This window comes from Narcine bancroftii, chromosome 4 (genome assembly GCF_036971445.1).
Source record: "Narcine bancroftii isolate sNarBan1 chromosome 4, sNarBan1.hap1, whole genome shotgun sequence".
In the NCBI taxonomy this organism is placed as follows: domain Eukaryota; kingdom Metazoa; phylum Chordata; class Chondrichthyes; order Torpediniformes; family Narcinidae; genus Narcine; species Narcine bancroftii.
In genome coordinates this window covers 97,810,711-97,824,694 of record NC_091472.1, presented here as the reverse complement: position 1 = coordinate 97,824,694, position 13,984 = coordinate 97,810,711, and the positions used below count along the sequence as shown (strand labels likewise).

The 13,984-nt window shown below is 37.2% G+C and overlaps 1 protein-coding gene and 1 long non-coding RNA gene across 12 annotated transcripts in view; one reads left to right on the top strand and one right to left on the bottom strand.

Annotated features, from left to right (window-relative positions):
* LOC138760870 (centromere protein J-like) overlaps window positions 1–13,984 on the bottom strand; it is a 221,397-nt gene that overhangs the window by 180,329 nt on the left and 27,084 nt on the right. The gene's annotated exons all lie outside the window — the stretch shown is intronic.
* Window positions 5,493–10,893, top strand: LOC138759903 (uncharacterized). The gene is made up of 3 exons (XR_011355210.1): window positions 5,493–5,706; window positions 6,828–7,054; window positions 10,761–10,893. It is a non-coding gene; the product is annotated as an uncharacterized lncRNA (long non-coding RNA).

Here is a 13,984-nt window from a genome sequence, read left to right as displayed (position 1 = left end):
CGTGCAGTCCCTCATCCTTCAGATCTAAAAGTTACACTACGTGGGGAAAAAGTGCTGTAATGCTATTTTTACGATTTGTTGTTATGTTTACTTGTTGGTTCCCAATTTTTGGGAAATCACCAAAGTGTTCATGATGTATTAAGTCCTCCTGGAACAGGGGCAGCAGAGGTGACAATTATTTACCTTTAGAATGTAGACAGGGTGCAGGTATAGAGCATAGTCATAGTGGGGTATGGGTCCCAACATGGACCAGGGGAACAGAACAGCCCTAGGGGAATAGATTTGATTTGTATTTCAGCCTCTACTGGTATTAAAAAGAGGAGTTTTAAAGAGATAGCACAAAGAAGCTGGTGGGACAATGACAGACAGAATGTTAGTCAGGATTGTACATGTAGCAGAGATAGAGTGAATACATATGCTAATGTCACAGACAGGCTGCAACTCACAGGTTCAGTGATACTTATGCTAATGTTTGCAGACAAGCTGCAACTCACAGATTAAGTGACAAGAAACACCCCTCCCCAACTTGGTCTCCTGTAAATCATCCTTTGGGTCACACAGACATTCGGAATGTTAAGAACCACCACTGTAAGGGGAGTTCCAGTTGTAAACGACGTAAGCTGCTCCAGAACACCACAACTGCTTGGCATTTAAATCGTTTAATCAGACTCCAGGCAGCTTTGGAGATCATCACCAAACAGACAGCGATGGCCCTGAATTTATGGGCTGAAGAAAGACGACAGATACGAGCCACAGTTCAACAAAACCGCCTGGCTCTCGATTACTTGTTGGCTGCTGAAGGCAGCGTTTGTGAAAGACTGGTTAATGACAATGCTCACAACGGTCAGGCGGTTAAAGACACTTCTTCAGGAGTTCGAAAATCTTCCCATGCCCAGGTTCAGACTTGGCAACCTTGATCCGGTGTGAGATGGACTAGACTTTTTATTGGTAACTGGAATCTGATACCCACAGCCCTTATAGCAGCTGGACTCGCTATTCTGGCCATTATGGTGCTCCCCTGCCTAAAGACTTGTGTGCAGTATTTAATTCAACGGACCCCTCGTCAGATCACTATAACCCAAAGGATGTATGTTTCCCAAATTCTATCTGATGATGCTGAGACTGCAGTTCGTTTACTGACTCGCTGGGAAAAAGACCAAGTTTACAAGTAATACATTTCAGTTGAGAATTCACGAAGCGTAGCTAAAAGAAAAGTGAGGATTGTGAGAGATGAGTAAAACTAATATAAAAATATGAGAGATGAAGAAAGCTAGTATGGATATATGTGTAATGAATAAAGCCAGTATGAATAGGATAAGGGTAGATAATAGAATGTAGGAAGTAAAGTTAGTCTGAATAAGATAAGGGTCTTCTAGCCTTAGACAGAGTCAGCAAGTTCCACATATGTAATTAGTAAGCCTTAGACAGAATTAGCAAGTTCTGCATATGAGAGTTAGTAAGCCCTGAGGGTTGGGAAGGTGTGAATAAGGACAATAAGGACAATGACATGATGGGACACAGACAGGATACCCCCCTGGTCCTCCAAGTTCACAGAAACAGCACGTAGGCAGACAGGATTTCCTCATGCCAAACTCATCCAGGAGGCAGAAGAATGTAAGGGGGAGGGTACTTCTATACTGAAATAAACTGTATAAAAGTTGGGTGAGCCACAGTGTGTGTGTGTGTGTGTGTGTATTCCCAGGGAAAGGGGAAGCACCCAAGTTTGCATTGTTGTTATAATAAATGTTCTTTGTTCTCAATTTTTGTCTCGAGCAATTTCTGTGAAGGTACTTCTGTTTCTCACATCATGCAAAAGTGCTTCCAGGATACATTCCCAGTCACAGGAAAAAAAAAATGAGCTCAGGAGGCTAGTTCTGTTTCTACCAAAGACTTTTCTAGACAACTTGGAAATGTGAAAGTTTACTCAAAAATGCTGGAGAAACTCAGAGTTCCTTGCAGCATTTTATTTTTCAGACCAGGTTGAAAATCTTTTACTAGGATGGTATTATGTGCATACACTGCTCCTGATATCATTTAGGGAAGTTTCACACCAGAAAATAAATGCTATTTAAAATATAATTCCTGCCAAATAAATTTCCCCAGTGGGCACAAGGGACCTAGAAATATGCTCAACATTGCTTTACTCTGGGTTAAACTAATTATCAACTACAATATCATTTTATTTGGAAGTGTGTCAATGAATTTTGAGCCAAAGTCATTCAAAAGAGAGGTCCTTGAGCCCTTACTTATTGTGAACAGTCTCACTATATAGTTGGATTATGGATGTCATTGATAAACTTGTTCAGAAACTGAATCAGATTCAGGGTACTGGGTCTGCTGCCATGTTATAAGACTAGAAGTGATATGGAAAATTTGCCTGTTAATGCCTATGAATGCGGACTTATTTTTTCAGTTAATGGCTGTGTGCTCTCTGTAATGAGGTTTATTTAGATACCTAATAAAAGGCAATTAAGTCGTTTTTATTAATTATTGCTCCTGCCACACCAAATTATGCAGTCTAAATCTGTTGTACTCAGTGTTAACGTACTTGATGTTTCATTAATTCATGGTAAATCACGAATTGTGCAAAGGCTTCTGCATTCTAATTCTCAATGTGTGAGAGATGAGGAAACTTGACATAAAATATGAAAGATGGGGAAACTAGTGCAGACATGTGGAGTGATGGATTAAACCAGTATGAACAGGCTAAGCATGGAAATTAGAATGCAGGAAGCAGAGTCTGCCTCTGTAAGATAAGAATCTTCTAGTCTTTTCGACAGGATCAGTGAGCCCACCGTATGAATAAGATAAGGAGAGGTAAGGAATAATAAAATATAGGAAGTTGAGATAGTCTGGATGAGAAAGGGTCTCCTAGCCCTAGACAGAAGTACCAAGTTCTACATAAATAATTAGTAAGCCATACACAGATTTATCAAGTTATGCATATTAAATTAGTAAACCCTAGACAGGATTAGCGAACTCTGCATATGAAGAGACTGTATCTGAGAGTTGGAAAGGTGTGAATGGGGACAAGGGCAAGGTTGTGAATAAGGACAATGGGGATAATGACATGAGAAGACACCGACAGGATACCCCCTGGTCCTCCAAGTCCACTGAAACTGCACGTAGGCAGGAAGGATTGCCTAATGCCAAACCCATCCAGGAGGCAGAAGAATGTAAGGGGGAGGGTATTCTGATACTGAAATTCACTGTATAAAAGTTGGGTGAGCCGCAGTGTATGTATGTATTCCCAGGGTAAGGGGAAGCACCCAACTTTGCATTGTTGTTATAATAAATCTTCTTTGTTCTCAATTTTTGTCTCGAGCAATTTCTGTTAAGGTACTTCTATTTCTAACATATGTTTCCCTCATGTGAAGCTTTAGTCAAGATCATATTTTCTTCTAAAGGCATTTGTTTAACAAATGCATGATTGCATGGTTTTCTTAGATTCAGGCATTTACCTGTTATAAATCTAGCAGAGATTCATTATGAGCAAGTTCCATTAACTCAAAGTAGTCACATTTATGCAATTAGAAACTTGAATAAAGATTATGCAAATCAGCATATAATTTTGATTTAACACCATTGGAGGTTTTGACAGGAGGTGACAAGCATTTTAATCCAATAAGAAGCTATTTTTTTGGATTCTGAACTGAAATTTAAAATGGGATAGTCACTTGATGGAGAATAATTTTCAGGGCTGAAAGAGTGGATGAATAGCACAAAGAGGATTGCTGTACTCGGAGTCAGTGTGGGCTTGCTCAGTCAAAATGATCTGTAATTCATCCAAACTTGCAATCTGTACCCAACTCAAATGGGCACTTTCTCCCCCATACTCCATTCATTCATACCCTGTGACCACTGAATTAACCATCCCTGACTACTAATCCTACCACTACTCATGACTAAATTGGCACCATTTGTCCATTACTATGATTGTTCCCTTCAACACCAACTACCAAGGCAATGCTCCTCACTCCACAGAAACATAATGTAAAGGTCAAAACCTTCTGTTTTTTTATTCTTAGTTAATTTTTTGTGCCTGCCTCTTTAGATAACTATTGTTTGTAGTGTTACTGTAGTGACTATGATGTTATATGTCATAATATCTGCACAGACTAACAACTTGCTCATTATACAACCAGATATAAAGGAAGCGTGAGCACGAGAAATTGTTCTTTGAATTTTTGCATCTCTTTAAATACCTTTTTGTATCTCTTTAAAGTTTGTGTATCTCAAAAGCTTCTTTATACACATTTTATATCTCTATTGTATAGTAAATGCTTTGTTATTCATCATTATGAAGGTCTTAATGTGAAGCTACACAAAATGTTTATCCATTTTATCAATGAGTTAAAGCTACATAAAGTAACAGTCACAGAGTTTGATTTGTTGGATTAAAGAAATCTAAATTTGGGATATCACAGCTCATGCCTTGGAAGATGATACTTTGAAATTAGGATATATTATAATAAGGAAAGTGTCATCCATATTTTAATTCAAAGAAAAATTTAATTGTGAGCTTTGTTTAGAAGAAAGGCTCATAAAATTTGTCTAAAAGAATTAACAACTTGATTTAATGCCAAGAGGCATCCAAGCTGTAATAACAATGTTCCAGAAATCATGAGAACCTGTCTGAATTGCACAGTTTGAAAATGAGCCAAGGTCTGGCCAGACACTTGCAACCTTGAACAGATAATCCAGAGCTTTAGCAATATAATTGGTAGGAAGCCCAGAAGATGTTCTTATAAACCATAAACAAACAGAGATAAGAAAGCTTGTGTGCAGAACCACATAGAGACAAGTCAGCCAGCTGCAACTCTCTTAAAGAGACCAAGATACAAAATTTGTTTACAGTTCCCAGGAACCAGGAGAAGCAAGGGCAGAAGCTAGGTTGCAGTGTGAAGAACACAAGATGAATAAGAAACCTCATTTGGCTAAAGACCTTAAGCAAACAGCTCTTCTCAAAGAACTGTTTCAAATTTTATTTTATTAGTACATGTATCAAAAGTACATACAAAGCGAAGAAATCTTACATTTCAAAATCAATACCTTTTTATCATTTTCTCCACCCCCCACCCACTCCATCCCACCTAGAAAGAAACAAAGAAGAGATAAAAGAGAAAAAAGATAAACTAGTTTTATCACAACACTGGATATTATCTAATTAATAAATTGTAACTTAAGTATATCTAATACCTACAACTACAATTATATTTTTTAATATATAATACATAGTAAAGCAAGACACCACTATGTAATATATATTTATTTCAAAATGTAAGTGTGTATATATATATATATATACACACAGATAACATCAAATAGAGTGAAATAAAATGAAATAGAACCAGAAAGTAATAAAGTACTTATCATATTTTAACATATTGACATAAGTTATTCATAAAATTATAACACCAATTTTTTATGTACATGAAAACCAAATTCTCAGATATTTATCAATTAATAGATTTTTTTTCCAACAGGTATTAGACATACGGAATATAGAGATGCAAAGTTGTATACCTTTTGAAAAGAATACACACAATTCTCTCAAAGAACAGTTTGATCATGAGTTGAACCAACAAGCTGGACTGATAACACTTGGCAGGAAATTGGAGCCAGTAGTCAAAGAAGAAGCAGCTTCAACTAGCAAGCAAGAAGAAGACTGTCAAGGCACTGCAGACCTCATTAGCTGGGTTAAAGGTTAGTGGAACTGTAATAGATTAATGTATGTTGCAAAATCCCACTGGTGCTGTACCAAGCGAAATCCAGATGATAGAGACTCGATTAGTGGTATCTGAAAATTCAGATGTGAATCTTAATGATAGTATTTCCAAGGTTATTAGCGCAGGAAGATCTTCAAAGTCTTCAAAGACATCGAGACCAAGTCCAGCTTCGCGTGCTTCAAGCATATCAGTTATACATGCTAAGGCGCCAGCAGACTTGACTACTGTCTGTGCACAACAACAAGTTGGAGAAAAGATATGCTTTAGAGGATAGGGAGGTCCTCTAAATCAGAAATCAGCAACTGAGGCAAGAAGCTGAAATCAAGAAAAAGAAAGAAGGGGTGTGTGGCCATGCTGGGTGGCTAAGCAGACGTGTTTCCCTGAGCTCTCTGAGAAAATCCTCTAAAAGATAACCAAAAAATGGTTTTAATGAAATATTTTTCAACTACAAAAGTGTGGATACATCTTTTAAAGATTAATATTGAAGAATGACTGGAAGATCCCACAATGATGGAAAGGTTGGCAGAGACTGACCTCGTGTTTCACAGCTCTTTCCTTTATCTTGCTCACACATGGGTGGAGTTACATTTGGCCCAATCAAAAGTTTACACTATATATTCTTACCCTACACCATTGCTACTAAGGACAAGTTCCATTGCTACACAAGATTGACAGCTTCTCATCAGACCTGCTCGATGATTGGTTCAAAGTAAATTCTTACAGTTGGTCATTGTGCTAATTGGTCCTTTTGAATTGCCTTGCCCGCCTTGCTAGAATGCTGCAAAACCTAGCTACACTATCACTAGCTGTTAACGCTTACCTTTCTCAGAACAATGTGCGAATTGTTGACCTGAGAGAAGGTGCAGAAGGCAGAAATGCCATGAAATACTTTGAGACTTGGATCCCTCAAGTCCTTCACACCGATGAACTCAGTGACCGAGTGCACATTGAACGCACTCATCGAACATTGGGACTGAGGAGAATGGGTGAAGCATGCCCTCAAACCATTCTGGTGAGATTGTTGAGCTTCAAGGATAGAGAGACAATGCTAAGAAATGCTTATGAAAATACTCAAAATTCTGTTCTCTCTTGAAATAGGACAATGCAGACACCATATTCTTCCAGGACTTTAGTAACGCAGTGATTCAGAGAAGACAATTCAATGTGGTCAAGAGGCTAATCTGAGAAAAGGACTTTAAATATACAATGTTGTACCCAGCGACGTTAAGAGTGGACATTTCCAAAGGCAATAGAAGATATTTTAAATCAAAAGAAGTGGAAGAGTTTATTCAACAACTATGAATAGGAACTGTGAAGCCGGTGGTGTAAGCAAGATATTTAAGGACATAGTAAAGCTTTTTTTTAATGTGGTGGTCATCTTAATTGTTATAGTTAAATCTCAAAATTCTATCCTATCTACGTCTCAGGGAGCTCGGAGAATGGAAAGAAGGTTCTGAAGGTATAGCATGGTAGAACTCTGGCTGGGGGGGTGGGTAATAGTGTCAATGGGGGGATAGTTTTCAAGATGGTGCTTTAGGCTGGGGTTCTTCTTTCTCCTTGAAGGCTTTCATGGGCTTTTCTTCATGAGCCTTCCTGCATACATCACTACTGGGGCAGAAGTTGCATGATTTTAGGACGAGGTCACAGATCACAAAACTGTTTACATGCTTGTATATTTTCACAGAATTTTTAATATTATTATGGGCAAGTCATTGAAGTTTATGTTTTAATGTCAATAGTTTGAACGGGAGGGTCAAAAGGAAAAGAAAAGAATACTCCCATATTTAAAATAGATAAAAGCTGACATAGTATTTCTCCAAGGAACACAATTTACTAAAGTAGAACACGACAAATTGAGTGATTGTGGAGGGTGCAGGTCTTCTCTTCCTCATTCAATTCAAAAGTAGAAGGTGTGGCAATTTTGATTAATAAAAATGTCCCAATCACTGTAGAAAATGTCTCCATGGACCAAGCGGGTAGATATGTAAAGATAAATGGCAAACTTTACTCAGAATCATGGACATTAATGAATATTTATGCCCTGAATTATGATGACGAGATCTTTATGAAGGACGTATTTTTAAGAGGTGCAGAGGGAAGGAAAAATACATTGATTGGAGGGGACTTTAATTTTTGTTTGGATCCGATCCTAGGTAAATCAGCAAAAATGGTAACAAGAGCCAAGGCAGATAAATTAACTCTCTCGTATATGAAAGATTTAAACTTGATAGATGTATGGTGAGAGATTATTCATTTTATTCAAAAATGTATGACTCACATACCAGAATAAATTTATTTTTGCTATCGTCAAGTCTGAAAGATCGAGTGGTAAAAACTGAATACTTACCTAGGCTGCACTCAGATCACTCATCGCTCACCTTGGTAATACAATTATCAGAGAAGCAGGAAAATAAATACAGATGGTGATTGAATACAATGTTATTAAAAAGAGAGGATTTTAAATAATTTATAAGACAACAGATTGAATTCTTTTGTGAAACTAATTTGGGATCAACGGAGCTCTCATATTCTAATATGGGATACGTTAAAGGCATATTTGAGAGGACAAATTATTTAATATACAAAACGATTAAAAGAGAATTTAATGCAGAAATAAGTAAATTGGGGATGGAAATAGGGGAATTATAAAAGAAATATCAAAGGATGGGAAATAAAGACAAATATAGATCACTAGAAAATAAGAAAATCCAATACAACATCTTGCAAACATATAGAATAGAAAGGACTATATTAAATACAAAACAGATATACTACAAATTGGGAGAAAGAGCGCATAAAATATCATGGCAACTGAAGGCTGAAGAATCAGCGAGAGCTATAAATGCTATACAAAAAGAAAATGACACAATTACATACAATCAAAAAGAGATAAATGAAGCATTTCAACAACATTACAAAAATTTATATAAGTCTGACTCACTGGGGATGAGGCGAAATAGTTAAGTTCTTAGATGAAGTGGAACTCTCGAAGTTGAAGGATAAGGAGAAACAGGAATTAGATTTTCAATTTACCAGGAAGAAATTGAAAAAATACTGGGGATGCTTCAAGCCATCAAGCTCCAGGCGAGAATGGATTTCTGGTCGAGTTTTATAAAGAATTTAAAGAGCTGTTAATACTCCTGTTTATGGATATATTAGAACAAGCAGTGAAAACCTACAAGTTATGGGATTCCTTCTCAACAGCAGTGTTGCCCAAAGAGAATAGAAATCCTATGAAAACCTCATTTTATAGACCGATATCTCTTGCAGATTACAAAATAATAGAAAAAGCATGAGCAAACTAATTGGGACAATTTTTATCTAGATTAATTCACAAAGATCAAGTAGGATTTGTTAAAAGGAGGCAAGCTTCAAATAACTTGGTGTGACTATTTAACATAATAGACTTAGCTCAGTCATGGAAGAACCCAAATATAATAATATCTCTAGATCCAAAAAAGGCATTTGACAGACTTGAGTGGCCTTTTTTGTTTAAAACATTGGAAACATTTGGTATTGGATGAGGATTTATAAATTGGGTTAAGGCTCTATACTAAAATCCACAGGCAAAAATAATAGCTAATAACCAGATATCAGGAATGTTCCCATTAAGCTGCCCCCTTTCTCCAGCACTATTTGTTATAGTGATAGAACCTTTGGCAAAGATGATCAGGGGTGATCCTAAAATAAAAGGCTTCAAAGCCAGACAAGTTCAACACAAGATTAGTTTGTTTGCTGATGATGTACTGCTCTATATGTCTGAACCCGAAGGTTCCATGGAGAAATTACAGGAAATTTTATTAAAATATGGGAGAGTATCAGGATATAAAATAAATATGGAAAAAAGTGAAATTTTACCAATAACAAACAAAAATTTATGAGCGTTTTAAAGTAAACAGTATGCTTAAATGGAAAAACAATGGGATTAAATATTTAGGAATCATCTCGATAACAATTTGAACAAGCTATATAAATTGACTTACTCTTCCTTATTGGCAAAGATGGAAAAAGATTTGCAGAAGTGGAAGGACCTGCCCCTGACCTTAATAGGAAGGGTTAACTGTATTAAAATGAAGACCATGCTAAAGATCCAATATTTGCTCCAATCAATACCAATATATATATCAAATAAGTTTTTAAAAATAATAAATGGTATAGTTAGGCAATTTTTATGGAACAATAAAGTGCAGAGGATAACACTGGATAAATTGAAATGGGACTACAAATCAGGGGGTTTGAGGCTTCCGGATTTTAAGAAATACTATCTGGCTTCACAGCTGAGGTTTTTGGCTTTTTCTATCTATTTATTTATTTATTTATTTACTTTCTATTTATTTATTTTCTCTCTCTCTCTCTCTCTCTCTCTCTCTCTCTCTCTCTCTATCTCAATCAGAATCACCAAATTGGGTACATATGGCACTACACGTGTTGGAGGAATCATCACCCAAAGATTTTATTTATAGGTTGAACTTGAAACTAATTAATAAAAAGTATTCTAATCCTATATTGATCATTTTGATTAAAATATAGCAAGACATCAATGACATAATAGGAAGGAAAACTGAAATTTCTATCAGGGCTCCATTATGTAACAATCCATTGCTGCCTATGATAATAGGGAATAGGATTTTAAATATTTGGTCCCAAAGGGAATTAGGTATATTGCAGATTGTTATATGAAATTTTAATGTCATTCAAAAAAATGAAGTAAATATATGATGTCCCGAATGGCACCTTTCTTTGCTATCTGCAATTAAGAGCTTTTTTAAGAGAAATTTGGGGAAACAATACAATTTCTCCAAGGTCGAGTCAATTGGAATTCATTTTATGGGTGGTTAATATACCTAGGTTTATTACTCAAATTTATTTTACCCCCAAGACAGATGGGGAAAAGCTCAGAATTCATAAGTCCAGGGAAATATGGGAAGTAGATTTAGCAATGAACATATCAGAATAATCCTGGGCTGAATGATGTAAAGAAGCGATAGCATTGATTATTAATGCGACTTAAATTTTGTGCTGCTAAAACAGAGAAAAGAATGTGATCAGGTCAAGAAAATACTGAGAGACAAAAAAGTTGAGTATGTGATGCTGTACCCAGCCACGCTAAAAATCATGCTATCTGGAGGGGAGAGGAAGCATTTCAAGGAACCATGGGATGCTATGTTATATGCCTGGGAGCTATCATAAGGTATGTAAGCCTGCAAAAATACAAGCTGACTCAAACCCCTTGAAGGAGCCATGGATGGAATGCCTGAAAAGCTATGAATCAAAAACTATGGGGCGGGGGGGGGGGGTGGGTCATGACCGTTCGACAATTATTGATTTATGAAAATAATTAAGGTGATTGAGGATATTGTTGGACAAAGTAGCTGGGGTTTTGACAAAGTTTTGCAACGATTGGAGGGAACGGAGGATTATATATATTTTTTTCTTTAAAAATGTGTAAATGGAGAAAATAATGGGAGCTTGAGGTGGAAGAGACTATGCAAGGCTGCAGCGCAGTCCAGGCAAGAGAGAAAATGGTACCCGTGGAGACTCGAGATAGCACAGGAGCAAAGAGGAGAGATGCCAAAATAGAAGACAGGAATAGTTTGCTTGTTAACCTTGATAAATTGGGGTTTTTTAAGGTTTATTTATTTCATCTAGGCTTGTTTATGGGGAGATGAAGGAGGGGATTTTGCTTGTCTCATGTTTATCTTTATTCTTCTCTCTCTTTCTGGCTGGTGTGGACATACGCATTGAGAGACCATGAAATACAGAAGGGCGTGATGAGGGCACCATTCAAGACAAACAAACAAGGGTACTGTTAAAGTGAAAAGATAAGATATAGAAACACTCAAGAATAAGACTATTAAATTTATTAGTATTAATGTGAATGGCTTAAACAGCCCCATAAAAAGGAATAGGGTCCTGGCACACCTTTAAAAACTAAAAGCAGACATAATATTTTTACAGGAAATGTTCTTGACAAAAAGGGAACATGACAAACTAAAAAGGGACTAGGTTGGGGAGGTATTCTCCTCCTCCTCCTCCTCCTCCTCCTTTGGTTTTAAGGATAGGTGGGTACCCATTTTAATAAAAAAAAGGGTTCCAATGATAGTGAGTGGTGAAGCTACAGACCCAACCAGGAGATTTGTAATGGTGCCCTGCCAACTATATTCAGAACCATGGACACTACTAAACCTCCATGCACCAAATTTTGATTACAAGCTGTTCATGCAAAATGCTTTCCCTTTCCTAAGGGCTGCAGAGGGTAAACAGAACATATTAATTGGAGGAGATCTAAACTTCTGCCTGGACCCTATTCTAGATAAGACAACAAAGACATTGGCGAGGTCCAAGGAGGCAAAAACAACTCTGGCCTTTATGAAAAAATTAAATTTGATAGACATATAGAGACAGAGGAACCCATAGGCCAGGGTCTACTACTTTTATTCAAAGTCCCATGACTCTCACACCAGAATTGGTTACTTTTTGATGACTAGCTGGCTTGAGTTGGAATATTTACCTTGCAGATAACAATGCCTGAAAAACAGACAAATGTTTATAGGTGGCGCCTTAATGCTACGCTGATGAGAAACCCAGATTTCTGCACCTTTGTAAGGGGTCAAATTGCTCTGTTTTGTGACTAATAATAAATTCTTAATCTGGGACACACTAAAGGCCTACCTAAGGGGCCAAATAATTTTGTACACCAAAAGTGTTAAAAATAAAAAACACCTGACTGAGGTGGAGACATTGGAACAGGAGATCACAAAATTGGAAAAAGAATATCAAAATCTGGGATCAAATAAGAAATATCGGGAAATGGAAAATAAAAAACTTAAATACAACACTCTTCAAATCTACAGAATGGAAGAAATGCTCTTGCGATCCAAGGAAAGAGATTATGAATTAGGCAAAAAACACATAAAATACTGGCATGGCAATTGAGAGCAGAGGAAACTAAGGATGATTAATGCGATTTAGTCTGGGTCAGACTCGATACACACAATCCAAGAGAAATTAATTACACCTTTAAAACTTATTATGAGAAATTGCATAAATCCGAGGCACCAAGATAAATAAATAAAATTGAGGAGTTCTTGGCAGGATTGAGCTGCCAAGATTAGCCCAGGAGGACCAGACAGAATTAGATGTCCCAGTTTCAAATGAGGAAATCAAACGGGCTTGGGAACCTTGCAAACAAACAAGCCTCTGGGAAAGGATGGCTTCCCCCTGAGCTTTATAAGGAATCTAAAGACCTATTGATACCATTGTTAATGGGAGTAGTGAACCAGGCAGAGGAGACATGGACTCTCCCGGAATATATCTCAATATCCATCACTATGGTGATACCTAAAAAATAGGGGCCCATTGATAAAGGGATTTAAAGTGGGTCATTGTGAGCACAAGATAAATCTAATGGCAGATGATGTGTTGCTGTACCTAACAAACTCAGCTGGGTCTTTGCTGAAGATGGTCACCACACTAGAGGACTTTGGTACAATATCAGGCTATAAAGCCAGCATAGAAAAAAGCAATATCATGCCACTGAATAAATTTGAGCATGAAAAATACCAAAGAAATGGCAACTTTCATTTGGCAGGCAGGAGTTATAAAATACCTAGGAATCAAGATTGATAGTAACCTGGGAAACTTACAAACTCAACTACCTCACCAACCACCCCCCACCCCCCACATGCTTGAGAAGATTGAAGGCAACTTAATGAGATGGAGGGATTTGCCTATCACCTTAATGGGAAGAATTAACTGCATAAAGATGAAGGTGATGCCGGGACTCCAATAACTCTTCCAATCTTTGCCAATTCCATTGCCACAATCTTTTTTTTAAGGCACTGAATGGCAATATAAGGAAATTCATTTGGAATGGGAAAGTACCCAGAATACCCTTGAAAAAAGTGAAATGGGACTAGAGCTTGGGGGTGGGGGGGCAAGGTTGCCTGATTGTAAGAAATATTATCTAGCAGCTCAGTCGAGGTTCCTTGCATCCTTTTTTGAGGAAGGAACCACCCACTTGGGTGTAAATGGGACTGCACACAATGGGAGAGAGGACGGCGAAGGATTTCATAGATAAATGGAATGCCAAATTAATAGCAAAACAAAATGGATAGCTCCATACTAAACATCTGATTAAAATCTGGCACAAAATCAATGAATGATTGGAAAGAAAGTGGAAATATCACCTAAGGCACCACTGATTCAAAATGAATTGATGTCCATGAACAAGAGTAATAAAATCTTGGAGGTCT